Below are 15,223 nucleotides of genomic sequence, written 5' to 3'. Positions count from 1 at the left end.
TGAATGACTTCACAGCAAAAACCTTTGGCCTTGCTCTCTTTCGAAACTTTGTAGGTTGCCTAGGTACTTTTGTATTTTTTAATGTTTTTTTATTCATCATTCATTCACAACCCAACAAGTAGGTCGATTTACGTAGAATGCATTGAAAATCATGATTGACAAAACAACAAAAACACATTGCCCAAAACAAAGGGAAAGTTTTTGTATACCAAACTGAAACAAAAAATACTCTTTTGAATAATTGGTGATAATAATTATTTCTATATGAAAGTATTAAGTGATAATAAACTTGTTTGGAATATTTTTTCATGTTTAAAAAATAATTCGATTTTTTAAATTTGTAAACATTTCAAACACTTAACCAAAATTAAAGTACCCGAAAAGTTTAGTATGCTCTCCATTTTCTATTAGTATGTCCTGGTTTGGTTTCTTTTCTTCTGCTGCTTGCCCCTATTTTTTTTTTGTTTTTTCTTTTCTGGACTCAGTGAACGGAAAATTAAGTTGTACAAGCTAACCCCAAAAGGCAAATGAAAACAATGATGATGACGACGATGACAGACCAAGAAAACGCTACTAATTTGCTCGTTTTGTATTCATGTTGATATTTTCGCAGCCATCAGCCATCGGCCGACAGTAGAGCCTGCCTAATTGTTGACCAGCCCTGACACAGATATCCCAAAAGCAACAACAGCAAAAACAGCAACGACAACAATTGGGGCGGCAACAACTGCCGAGTAGATGCACACAAAAGTAAAACCCTTGTGCAAAAGCCAAACAAATGAGTTCGGTCAACACCAACAAGAGCAACGTGGCGTATGCTTAATATTATTTGTGCTTTGTGGTCTCTTCTCCATCTTTCAAGCTCTCGATTTGATTATGTAACAAATAAGCCGCACAAGTGGTTACCCCAAATGCAACAACAAGTCGGACCATAACAACAATGTATGAACAATATATATATATATTTTTGATTTATTTGAGCGTGTAAAGGGACACAGGAAGCGAAGGCAAACAACAGAAGCGCCGAAAAGTTTGTATCTTTTTAGTATCCTTTATTTGTTTGGTAATGGGGTATATCAGTAGATTTTCGCAAACCCATAGAACAGTTTGTCTTTGACTAAGCAAAAAAAGTTTGACCACTAATTTCATTATCTATTTAACTAATTACGATATTGTTAATGATACATTAATTGCATGATGGTTTCCTTGTTGAAACAATTCAAGCTTGTTTAAACAACAAAAAAAAACAAAAAATTATAAATTTTGTATTAAAACATTAAATTCTATTTGTAAGCCCAGTTTTTTGTTTTCACTTTGTTTATTCGATCCACAGTGTTAAGTATTTTATATTCGAATTTCCGCACAGTCGGTTCAGCCATTTTTTTATGTTTTTTCCACTTTGGTATTGTATTGGAGACAATTGTTGGTCGCGTCCCCACATTTTATTCCCGACACACCTACGATAATCCTGTTAAAATTTGTTTGTTTCAAATCGTGAAAAGTTTTTACTTCGCCTATTTTCTTTTCTTTTTTTTTTTTTGTTGGCAGCAAAACAAAAACTTTGCCAGGTTAACCAAACTCAAATCGATTTGGAAACGGTGACAGGAGCTATACAGCAGCAGCAGGAAATTGATTTCGTATGCCAAAGAACCATCACGTATTCACCCACGCCCCTCTGAAATCCCCCGAGTCGTGTTCTTTGGAAATGGTGCAATAAAAACACGCTAGAAATCCAACGAAAATGTTTCTTTGATTTGATGCCGAAGCGATGAGCAAATTAGCCAGCTCCATAGTTGAATTTTCCCTGCGCTTCCTTTGTTTTCCCTCTGCTTTTTTATGTCTGACCATAAAATGTTTTCGCGCGATTTTTTAATTTTACTGAGGGAAGTGTTCCCCTATCAACATAAATTTTCCTTTCTCCTCGGGTGTTTCCATTGTTTGCGCTTGCAACTCATTTTAGCGTAAAACATTGTTCCATTTTTCTTTTTGATTTTTCCCCTGCTAACATTTTGCCCTCAAGAGCTGCACATGGCGCACTTGTAAATGCAATCGATGTGATTCAATTTTGTTCGGGCATTAGATTCGATTTATTAATTAATTTTGTTAGTCCGCACAAACACAGATTGTAACAAGTTTTGCGAACTAAACAAACGTTCAGGAGAATTGGGGTAGAGATGAATGGTTTAGGGAGAGGTTTAACAGTTCGTTTGTATGAGAAAATAAATTAATTTTCACCATTCAATTTATTGAAGAGTTCATAAAAATAATGTATTTTCAAAGCCATTCTACATGAGTTTGTCATATAATTATACCATACCAATTACCATAACTGCAAACTACAATAGTTCGCTTGACTCTAACTGGAAAATTATACTAATTTTCAATATATAATTTTTTATAAAAAATTGGCAATGTATATGAAACAGAATATTTTTTTTAATAAGTCCAATGAAGAGAAATAGTAAAATACTTTGTGTTGTCTCTTTTGTTTGTAGAATTACAGAATCACACAAGTGTGACTCAGATTGCTCAAAAAGTAGGCATACAATGTTTACCCCAAAAGGACCCACTTTATGGGCAACTTGAGGACAACTTAATAACTGTGGCACAAATGCGAGTGCCATTACTACTGGGAAACTGCTGACGGTTTATTAAATATCCTGGCCGTCAGTGGACTGAAATTGCTTGTAACACATTTAACAGACCCGAGGTAAAAATTTTTCATTTAGCACTCAAAAGTCATTTACTTTCGCTCTTGAGCTCAAACAATTAGAGGATGATGAAACGTTTTTCCAGCTCTTTCTTTAAGGAACTATTTGGCAGTGTTATTAAAAACAAATTATTCGACTATTTTAGCGCTTTGGACTGACACAAATTTATGTAAACGATAGGGAAAAAAATATTAGTATTTTTACAAGCACACAAAACTCCTTCATCATGCGAGAGTATAATTTTATGTTTTCTACGCGTGGAAAACTTTCCCAGGACAAGAAAACTAATCAATCTTAATGTTGCAAACGAGCAACAAACAACAAATTTACGTTTTGTTGCTGGCGTCGTTGTCATTGGAAAATGGTGCAGGTAAATGAATGCTTGCGATCCATTTCTCCAAAAAAAAAAATAAACAAAAAACATTCTCACACAAGTGTAGGAAAAATCGAAAAATGTTCAAACTTTAAGGGGGCGTGGCACTGAGTGAATTTGACAGTGCGTATTTTTGGGCCAATGACAAACGCGAAGCTTCGTGATTGATGTCTCATCATTCAACTGGCAAAAGAAAAAATTCTTTTCTTTGGCCAAAAAAAGAATAAATAAAAGGTTTTACTTTTCTCCATGTTTTCTTTCACTTCTTTTTTTTTCCCCTCCATCATTTTAAAGCAGTTTTACAAATGTTTACAATGTTGCGTGATTTGCAATTGAATGTGAATTGGGGAAAGAAAAAGGAGTCAGTACAACAGGGGAAAGAAAATGTGGGAAAATCCCACTTTACAAGCTTGGGAGATGGATTCTTGTTGGGTCACAGAAAGGTGAGAAGTTCAACGATTCGCAGTCCAACAAAGGAGGGAAAAAATACTTAAAATATTTATAAACAAATGAAGTGAAATCCCTGAGAAAACAATTCTATTGAATTTTTTTTTAAATTAGCTTAAATTCAAATATTCCTTGCCGTGTGATGAACTTCACCTATTTGAACCCTTTCCGATTTCCTTAAAGTCAAATCATACCAATATATATATATGCTTTTCACACACTTCACATTGCTTCCAAATTCACCTTACTCAACTCCTTTTGCCAACCCTATCGATTACGTGTCGTTCTGGTAGAAATGTTTTGTAATCCAGTCAGCTTCTTCTGTAAATTGCCTAAATAAAATACAACTGAAATCGTTTGACCTTGAAAGGCAGACAGAGATGAAAATAAGAAACTGGGAAAGAAATTCGATTTTAAAGAAAATTTTCATATTTTTTTAGAACGAAAAAGCTTTAAGCAATAGGTTTCCATATTAAACAAAATCACTGTAAAAATCACTGGCGAAAACTAGTGGCCAAAAGCTCAAATTTAAATTAAATATGTTTTGTTTATAAACTAGTATCAAAATATAAGTCAAAAATTATATATGTATTTTTTTTTTAAATTTTATTCTCATCAAAGGATGAAAAACATTTAGGAAAATTTACCCGACTTTTTGCTTGAATTGTTCATAATTTTCTGTGTATTTTTGTTAGCTTTTCCAATTTTATATTCAGGCGCAGCGTGGAAGCCCACCAAAAATTTCACACGCAAATCCCATAAATACAAGCAGCAGCCGCCAATGCCAAAATAAATTATCTGAAACGTCCTCAGAGCAGTTGTACACACACATTTACCCCACAAACATCCCGCCGACGCATGCGATAAACAACAAATACAAATACGTACTCCAGATGAAATTGGCATGCAACATCCGGTGGCGTCTGCGCTTAGAATTGCAACAACTGCACAGCCCGAAAACAAATGTCGAATCGAATGTCAGAATATTGTTTGGCTTCTAAAAATGGGGAAAACGACAACAGGATCCCAGGCAGCTTTTGTGTGTAAGCCAAAATGCATGTCAATGAAGAATATTTTTGGCGTGAGATATGCAAACATGAACCAAAAATGAATTTACTATACAGAAGGCGGAAAGTCGGGGGGCAGGACCGTTTCAAATATTATGACCCACTGTTTTTGGGGGTGGTTACCGATTTGCTTTTAACTTTTTTTGCATTTGTCATGACTTCAGCGGACTTTCAATTTAACAAAAAAACAATTCGATTCGTTCGCAAACTTTGCAGACAGGAGATGGAAAAGTGGCTGATATTTTAAAATGGAATTTGGTAGAGAAAAGTTTGTTTAGCTGTGACATAATTTAAAAACTTAAACTTATGTGAGTTATAAATAGTACTTAAGAAAAGTAGGGACCATCAATAAATTTTGGTTGTATTACGATGTACGTTCTAAAGCATCTATGAAACAAAAAATAAAACAAAATGTACACAGATATTGCATCTTTTTTAGCTAAGAAATTTTTTAACAAAAGACACAAAGCAATGTTTATATTTAAGAATTGAAATTACTTAAGATTTACTTAAATTATTGTTTTAAATATTTTTAATCATTTATGAATGTAGTGTTGAAAATACATTCTTATGGAAACATAAAAAGAAAAGAAGTAATCAATTCCCACACATCAAAACTAAATTTGTTATATTTTAAAATTAATACAGCAACAAAAATACTGTTCAAGTATCAAATTAAAGAGCCCTTAAATGTGTGCTTACTTCGTCCAAACACGTGAATGTGTTTAAAATGTTCTCTGAATTTCACAGCACTTAATTACAAAATCAAAAGCAGCCACCGCAGCGACTAGAAACCCATTTTCCAGGCAACATAAATGACCAAGTCCCAACAAAGTTCCTTTTCCATACAAAAACTCTGTCGGGGCCAACCCTTTTTTGACAGTTTGAGCTGCAAGCTTCAGATACAAACAGAGACAAACAAGCTGGAAAAGAATGAGAATTTCTAACCCACACAGAAAACATACGAACGGAGCGAAATACTTTTCATATTACGTATACGATTCACATTTGTGACCTGATTTCGGCCTTATCAATGCAATGCTTTTTGCTGTTTGTGGTTTCTTTTCTGCTCCTGTGGCAGTCACATGACAGAGTCCCTGTACACAAAAAAAAAAAGGGAATTCTTATGACACGATATAATATTGCTTAGCTATACAAGTTTTAGTTGATATGATATTTTAAATAAATGATCTTAATTCTAAGTAATTAATTTAAAATACCAAACCATTGCTGGAAAATTGTGAAACAACATTAAAACTTTTACTTTTTATTTTCCGTTTATAAATTGAAGGTATTTAGAGCTTATTTTAATACATATTTTAAGAGCATTTAAATAAAACAAAGTTTAATGTCTTTATTTTTACATTTTGTATTTGTTTCTTTCTTTTTTAGATTTATAATGGATTTTCATAAGGTTTGATATATTTTGTATATTTATTGAACTTTTCTTCTGTGCTTATTGGTGGCGTTGCAATCTGCAACACAATCTCTGCTCAACGACGGAAAAATGAAGTTATTGGAAATGACTGTCAAGCAAAACGGCCACCAGCTCGGTCTACACAATCACAAGTTCCCGGCATCTCAACATATTTTCTTTTCTCTTCTACTAGATTTTTTTTTGCCTGGCCTGCACGATATAAAATGTTTGGCATCTTTGGATTTCCTTTTCTCGGGCATTTGTTGTTTTGCCAGAACCACATGGCAGCACTTTTTACTGGTAAGCAACAATCCCAGAACCGTGTCGATAATCAAACGTCAGCGTATAAAACTCGGGGCTTTACTATTCCTGGCATCTCTTTTCTTGCCGGTGGACACTTCTCGGGTTATTTGGTACGTAGAAGGGCCTTTTGTTGAAAAATTTGTTGGTTTGCTTGGCTCGAATTGAATTTGCGAGAATTGAATTTTGTAGCAGAATGAATGGTTTCAAGTAGGTGCTGTATGAAGTGACGATTTAATAGTACATTGGCAGTGGTAGGTTTTTTATTGCAATTCTTGAACTAATTTAGTTAGTTTATTGAGATAATATTAAACTATTTAATATATTATTTGGGTTTGTTTAAAATGATTAAAATATGTTGCTTTCATTTATTATATGAAAACTTGTTTTCTTAATTTTAAATTAAAGCCATTAGTAATACATATAATACAAACTGAATTAAAATATGTTTGTCTGTTTCTTCCCCTAAAACCTTAATCTCTCAGCCCATTATTTATTTTCCATTAAAACATACACCTTTGCTGCGGTGTCAACACTTTGATTACATTGTCAATTAAATCTGCATTGAAAACCGCAATTATATTTCCCATTCACGCCCATCTGCATTTCCTATCTTCTTTAATACTGTTTAATTGATTTTGATCAATGAAAATAATTTTACATCCATTGAAGTAAACAAATAAAAACACGGCTTGAAATAATATTTAATTAATTAATAACATATTGATAATGAATGGAGCAATTAACACAGCTTTGATTATGGGACAATTCTATTGATTATTGCGAGAAATCCAGATAAACAGAAAAGAATGAGTGCCGCCCTTTCATTCGCTCATTTCATGCACAATGTTTTTATATTCTGCCATCGTACGGTGCATTAATGGGCAATTAATTTTTTATTTGTTAAACCAATGCCAATTGAAGCGTAAACATTTCAATGGATAACCAGTGAAGAGAGTTTTGTTCAACCGACATGCAGAATCGTCCCCATAAACAATGCAAGTGGACCATATAGTGGGGAAAGAAAGAGTCATTAAAAAGTTATGCAACAACAAAAACCGGGACCACCTGCCGTCCGAACTGCTAAACTGCATTACATTTTGGCTTAATAAAATGTCGAAAAAAAACTAAAATCGGAATGAGGAGTGCATTTAAAAGTGCATCAATATGCATTCAGATGAGATCTACATTTGCAACAATATTTAAATTATTAATGCAACAGCGACACCAAATCAAAATCGACAAAATACCTTCATATATACACCGTTGCTTTCTCTTCATCGGATGATGCATTTTATAAACCAGATACGTTTTATATATATTTTATACATTTTGCCTGATTTCACTTCCGTTTTCAACTGTCGTGCGCACATACATTTTTTCTCGCCCTGTTCATTAATGAATTAATTGTTGCACCGGATATTTCAAACATTTTAGATTTGTGGTTTTTAATTTCCTGCAAAATAATCGGCCAATGATTTTATATAACCACCTCTGCCTCTTTATGTTTGCTTTGGGGGAAATCAAATGAAATTTTATACGAATGTAAACATTTTGCGGTAATTTCGGTTTTGCCGTCCTGACTTTAAATTACCAATGGAGGAAAATCGGGCAAACAAAAAAATGGTGGCGGAAAAAGAGGGAAAATGTGAAAAAGGGAGAGAGAGATTGCGCAAATGTTGTGACAATGGTTGGCCAGGGTTGCCAAATGACTGACAGAATGTGTTTGCCTTGCCCATAACTATGTCCGGGTTTTCATACATATATATATGCATTTTTGTGTCTGTTTTTTGTGTTTGTTTAGTGGTTAAATTAGACTAAGTGCAGTCAGCCAAACGTCAGTGGTGGGGACATTTTTACGATCTGCAAAAAACTTTTGGCTAATACAAATTATAAATTTGTAAATATGCTTAAACAAGCAAATTTAATGGCAAAATGAGTCGCAATTTAAGAGTAAGCTTACTTAATATAAAAATTAAAATTATTACTTATGCTGTAGAATAAAACAAAGTAATTAAAAACCTGTGCTTAACAGTTAAAACAATTTTTTTAAGTATACAGTTTTTTACTAATATAACAAAACAAATTTGTCCAAAAATAAATTAAAGAATCGTAATAAATTTGTGATTATAAGATTTATTTTGAAATATTATAAATTTGATCTATACATTTTTAAGAACTAAGTGAAACTATTTCATAAGATTTATATTTTACTCCTCTTCTTTATCCTTTTATAGCGATATCTTGTTCCACAAATTGTGCTTCATCTTTATGTTCAAGTCTCGCCCACGTCGGATAATATTTTCCTAGAATTTAAGTTGATTTACCTTCATCAATTCAGAGATGATTTTGTTGAGCCGCTTACCGAAACAGTATTTGGCTAGAGCTCTTGGCATTTACTTGGGCCCAACTTAAAGACTTTTCGAAGAAATTTGGCAAGCACTGAGAACAAGAATTTCACCCGCTCTCCGAGTTGGCGAGTTTTGCCCTCGATTTTCCCGAACGGCGAAGTTGTTTGTTTGCCATGTGCAGCGGGCTTACAAAACATATTTCCGTTTCATTTACTGGCCAACAAAAAAATATAAAAACCGAAACGCAAAAAGAGAGAGAGGAAAATCGCTGGCCAAAATATACCAGAACAACAAATTTGGAGCGGGCCGAAACTCCATAAACTGGTCGACCCCAAGTAGAAATTGCTTGTAACCTATTTGGCAGCCAAATTTCATCATCGAAGCCCAAAAATTTGCTCGACCACAAAAATGTTCGCTCAACTTTCTTTTTGGCTTTGGTCTTAGTCCTTTCTTTGCTCGGGCTTTCCCTGCCATACTTTTCCCCGCTTACTGTCCTTCTGCTGTCACACAATGTTTGCATGTCCTGCGAAAGGGGAAACGGGTTCCTGTTGGCTGGCTACTTCATTTTCAGCTTTATATTTTCCATCGTTAGCACAGGCGACGCCAGCGAACCTAAAAGCGCTTTTCCCCGCATTTCCCTCGCTGGCAAAATTCTTGGCACCAGCTGTAGGTGTCGGCCATCTCCCTCGCACACCCTATCGCCGTCTCATTCATGGGCCGACAAGATAAACAGCATTTTAGGCAAAGGTCCTGTCCAGGACTTTTTTTCCTACTGCCTTTTGTCGCGATAACTGCAATGACTTTTGTTTTTTTGTTGTTCGGTGGTTTTGTGCCACATACACATGTGCTCATTGACCGCAATTTTAGCCAACGCTTTTCAGCATTTCCCTCAGTTATCCACCCACTTTCCGCCCGCAATCGCATTGAAAGTGCATATTTCTAAATGGGCAGTTTCACATTGATTTCGGCTTCGCATAAAGTTCAATGAGTTTCTGGAACAAACGGAAACAAAGGCAAGAAACCGGTTAAATGAAGCCGCATATATATAGAATTTAGAAATATTTATATGGTTACATGTTTATGGTCTAGAGAGCATCGAGATTATCCTGATAAACTGTAATGGGTGAAAGTTTTTGGCTTGCCAAAATTCGCGGAATTTAATTGAAATTATGTGGTTGGGGAACTAAATATAACTCACTTGTAAGAAGATTTCAATTAAATAATTTAATTTTACAAGAATATATATATAAGAACATAATATATAATACTACCAATCAGTTCAAAAGTCTTTCAAAATTTTAATATGATTTATAAACAACCAAATTGGATACCCCGAAATCAATTAACCTTATTGCTGAATATTTTAAACAAATTGTTGGGTGTTTTTACCATAAAACTCCAAGCAATTAACTTGTCAGCTTAAAAATACTTAGACAAGCCATTTATGTTTACCATATTAAGCAAAACCTTACCACAATTAAAGATGCTTAGCTGTTCTGCAGAATAACACATTCTTGGCTCAGCCAAAAACATAATTTTATGATTTAACTGCATATTAATGAACAGCGAGTGAAAAGGGATGGGAAAACCGCTTACAGTTTAACAAACCAACTGACAAACCACAACAAGTCAGCTGCCATTAAAACTGAAATAACCGGAAAGCCATGAAAAGACAATAAATAATTTTAAAATGACCTCAAAATTTCCATGCGAGTTGGCAAACATTCTCGCTGGGAAAATTCCTTAAGAGATTTGCCCAAGTGTTAATAGCTCATAAATATTTGAAAATGTTTTGCATTTTCTTTGGCGTTGCAAAGCGAGTCGTGGGGCCGATGGAATCCTTTGAGCAAGGACTTTCGTGTGCGGTCATAAATGGAGGAAGACCCACACACACAGCCTCCCTTAAGTGTGACATAATATCTAAAATATTTTGTGCAAAGTTACACAAAAGACGTTGGAGCCAAAGGGCCAAGGCGCACATGTGCTTTGCTTGCATGGCCATTTAATTTTGCAAAATGTTTGTTTGATGTCCTTAATAGGCTTAGAGACGCTACCTTGCAACCGAAAAATGATGAAATATTCAAAAGTTCGTGGCAGGCACAAGAAGAGGTGGGTAAGCTAAGAAAGCTGCAAGTCAAACACAAGTTTTCCCCAAGATTTTTTCCTTTTTCCTCGGCCCGTTTCCTTTCCATTCCACATATTTCGCTAGGTAATGCCACGACAAGCAGTCCAAGTCCACCTTCAGATATCCTTTTAGCCCCAACCTTATCCCCCCGCTCACAAAATGCATTCGCCTTTCCACATGTGTGCACAGAGACAATTAAAAAGGTATTTAAATATTTAAGTCTAAAGAACAAAACATTAGAAATTTAAGAATTTAATTTATACATATCTTCAATTCTTATAATTATCTATGTAATATATATATATATGTTTCCCATTAAAAATAAAACATACTGTTTATATTGATTTGTGTTTTATTATAAATTACTTAAACATAAAACTTATTTATGTATTCAAAAGCCTAGGGTAAAGACCATTTTTTTCAGTGTATCTGTAAGATTCTGTTTGCAGTTGTCGCTGGAGGACTGAGACCAAAAACTTTGGCACATTGAGGTTGTCGAAAGTTTGTCTATTCATTAACCCAAATACTTGAGGGGGACTCAAAGAGATGAGTGCTAGGCCAGGTTTAAGCCGAAGTTCCATAAAGCTAATTTGCATATTTGAGTGACTGCACATAGGACTCTCGCTTTTTTCTTCATGTTTTGTTGGCCATGACAGATGACAGCGATAAGGCAAGAAGTCTTAGAGTAAATGGGTTTAATCGCTTTTGTGGTTTTGTACATGACGTCAAAGGCTCCTTGCTTTTATTATATTCCGCTGAACTTATTCAATTATTTTCCACTTAATGTTCTTTGTCAAATTTCGGAGCTTACAGACTTAAGCTGCAATTTAAAAAAGTTATTAAAAAGGAAACAATTTATAATGTTTATCTTACACTTTTTAACCAGGTTAAATAGTTTTCCTATTGTCTTAAGTAAAAGCATAAGTACTTGAAGAGACCTCTTGCAGAACTGCAATTCTTTCCCGCAAGCTCGAAGAATATCCAGACAAAATTTCACCGTAAGACAAATACGAAAAAATAACATTTTGGGGCAGTTTTTTATTCTCATATGTTTTGCTTGTATTTTGAAGACTTTTAATCAGCTGTTGGATTTCGTAAGCAATCGATTACATAACAGCCAGAGTTGCAATTAAATCGATAATATATTTTAGTTATATTTTTTACCAATAAAGCTTAAGAAAGCTGTTTCTATTGATATCTCATCATCTTAAAAAAACCTTTAACCACTTTTTATCACCCACATAACAGTTCCATTATCTAATCGACAATTTTATCCCCACAACACACACGATTGTTGCGTTGCTTTTTATGACAATCAAGGCCGCAAATCAAATACGCCCAATTAAACATTGACTATTTTTAATCCTGCCGAAGCCATTGCCTTTTTCGTAATTATTTTCCAACAAAGTGAGTTGGCGGGCAGCGGGGGCATTTAACGTTTAACGTTCATAGAAAGTCGAGATAGATTGTGTGAAATCAGCGCCAACCAATTTCGAATCAATCACCAAACTCAGCCAGAGAAAAAGGCAGCCCAACGAATCCGGGGACCTAATCGAGCGTAATGATTGCCTTGGCCTCAACCGAGAAAAAAGTTTCATTTTCTGCAGCTGAATTTGTGCTAAATTAAGCGCTCATTATTTTAAGTGTGTGCCAAAAAGGAATGAAGAAATTGTATCTAATAGAAATGTTTTGGCACGAAGCTTACGGAAATTTTTAGGGAAAGTTAAATCAAACTCAATTTATCGCGGGTGAACAATCTAATCATAATCAATATATTTTAAGCAAATAAATTAGAAAGACGGTCTTCTTTTTTCACTATATAGCATAGGCACCTTTACAACTGATTTCAAATTCCTAGACTTTATTTATTTGAATACTTTTAATTGTAAAATACCATTCCATTTGATCCATTTCGTAAGGAATTTGTTTCTGAGCCTCAACAAGTCAGAAAATTTGTTTTTAATGGAAAGATAAAGGCAAAAACTTAAAGCAAACTTAGAAGGAATTTAAGGTTTTTGGTTGAGGTCACCGTTAGACATTAATGAACACATGTTCGCATGACATTAAAATTAAATGTACCGCTCATTAAAATTTGAAACATTCCAAAGGGACAGGAACAGGCCGACCAAGTTTGAAGGCAAATGTAGCTTGACATACGCAATTTAGTGGGCTGAAAAGGCTTTTCCCTCGACACTCGCCAACTCACCCACTTTTGGGCATGCATCATATCACAATAATAACGAAGCATTTAATGTTAAGTGTGCGGGGGTCGGGTCTCGAGTTTCAGGTTTCAGTTTTCTGGCTTCCAAATCATCATCATCATCAGGCAGCAGCAGCATCGATAAAGTCAAAGTGTTTGCTGCGATGGTGCAGGGGGATGACCTCCAGAAAGGGTTATAAAACAAAAACTGACATATTGCCGGGGTGAGAAGGGGCCAGACCGAAAAGGACACCCGCCGAGTGACCGACTGACTGACATGGACATTGTCAGGGACATGGGACATGCTCGGACACAAGTTCAATTCAATTTTTCGGCCATGTTTTTGTCATTTCCATATATGCAAATGAATATGTTGAAAACCGGAAAATCAGGCGAGGGCCAGAGATGGAAAATTCCGCTCAAAGGCGAGGGTTTTAGGAGCGGGTATACAAGTCCCGTGAATTTTCGGTAGCGAAAATGGTCTGTGTGGGTTTGCCCTTATACTATCTATGTAGTTATACTTAAATTTTCAATTAAAGTTCTGATCTTTAATGACACTTTTAAAGATCGAATGGTATATGAACTATTTTAAAGGCTTACAAATTTTACAATTACTTGAAAGCATAACCGTTAGGCGCTTAAACGGCATAAAAATGTTATTTTTCTTAATTTTATTGCAAATATAACTTTAATGTAAGAAAATTCAGTTTAAATCAATTAAAGCTAACTTATTTTTTTATTAATTTAGTTAAACTTCTTTATTATTAGAATACAATATAATTCATAGTCATTCAAAGGTGGACACTGATGAAACCAAATAGCTCATAGGCGATAGAAACGATGAATGAAATAATAATGGGGTGGGGCCTTAAAAGGGGCCTTATATTGAATTTTCGAAAGGGGGCTTTGACTATAAAGGGTCTATGGGCTTTAGGCAAACATTTAACGCTGCCGAATGATTTGCAGCTGACGAAAAGCTAAACAGAACGCAGGCAACAGTTGTAATACACTGGGAAAATACATATAGACATGGCAAATACAATTTTAAATTTTACAGGTATTGATATAAAAATAAATGCATCTAAGAATTTAATTTTGCTTACGACATTAACATTTTAATAATGTCTAGACTATATTAAAACAAGCAATATAATTTTATGTAAGTAAAAAAAATAAACTATTTTTTATTTTTAAATACGCAAAGGCAGTATCATACACAAATAAATTTGTCTGGCTGATACTAATAAATTTAATTTAGATAACCAAAAAGTTGTTTAAGTGTAGAGAGGGGAGAAAGAAGGGGGTAAAATACAGAGTGAGTCAGATGGATAGAGAGATAGTTAGATAGAGAACGATACAAAATACAAATGAACATACGCAATGCGGCAATCAAAAGCCAACACGCACAAAGGAGAGTTACGGGGGTAGACAGAGGAACCGGATGGGGGCAAAGGGTGGGGAAAAGGGTGGGGAAAAGGGTGGGGAAAAGGGTGGGGAAAATGGTGGGGAAGTGAGTGGGAGTTTAGAGCGGGATAGATCCCGCACAGAAGGACATCCGGTCTTTGGCCGTACAACGACAAATGTCATCAAGCAGTCCAAATAATAATAAAATATACACTTAAGCCTCGTTTTGTCTGCCTGCCAGTGTGCGTGTATTTTGGCCACATGTGGGGTCCTCCTAACCACCACTAACCCCCTTCCCCTGCCCCTCCCCTGCGTCCAACTCTGCGTGGATTTAAATAAAACGGAAATTTATTTCGACAAATGGCATTTACTTGCAACGGATGTGCCGCCATTACAATGACACGGAAAGGCTACACCGACACACACGCACGTAGAAGAAACATACCAAATATATAAAGCAGCCAAATAAAATACAAAATAAGCTTTAAATATATTTTACATAAATCAATTATTGCTTAAATACTATTCTATCTATTAAAAATATCTTTATAAATTCATTTTTCTGAAAAAAACTTAAATATTTTACGGTTTTTATACATTTTGTAAAGTTTTGGTATTCTTTAAAGATAAAAACAACATACATTTTTTGTTAATCTCTGTATTTGAATTTAATTTTAATAGTTACATTTTTTGTAAATAAAATTAATACAATAATTTTCTTTTTTGGCATGTGAATTTTTTTTGAAATAAATTAAGAAATTATTTTTTCAATATTAGTCCCATATTAGCTGAATTATTCTCTGTGTAACTAGGGGCAGGACGCCACAG

Source organism: Drosophila gunungcola, unplaced genomic scaffold, assembly GCF_025200985.1.
Source record: "Drosophila gunungcola strain Sukarami unplaced genomic scaffold, Dgunungcola_SK_2 000001F, whole genome shotgun sequence".
Classification (NCBI taxonomy): domain Eukaryota; kingdom Metazoa; phylum Arthropoda; class Insecta; order Diptera; family Drosophilidae; genus Drosophila; species Drosophila gunungcola.
The sequence above is the reverse complement of the archived record's forward strand: the minus strand, read 5'-3'. Positions refer to the sequence as shown.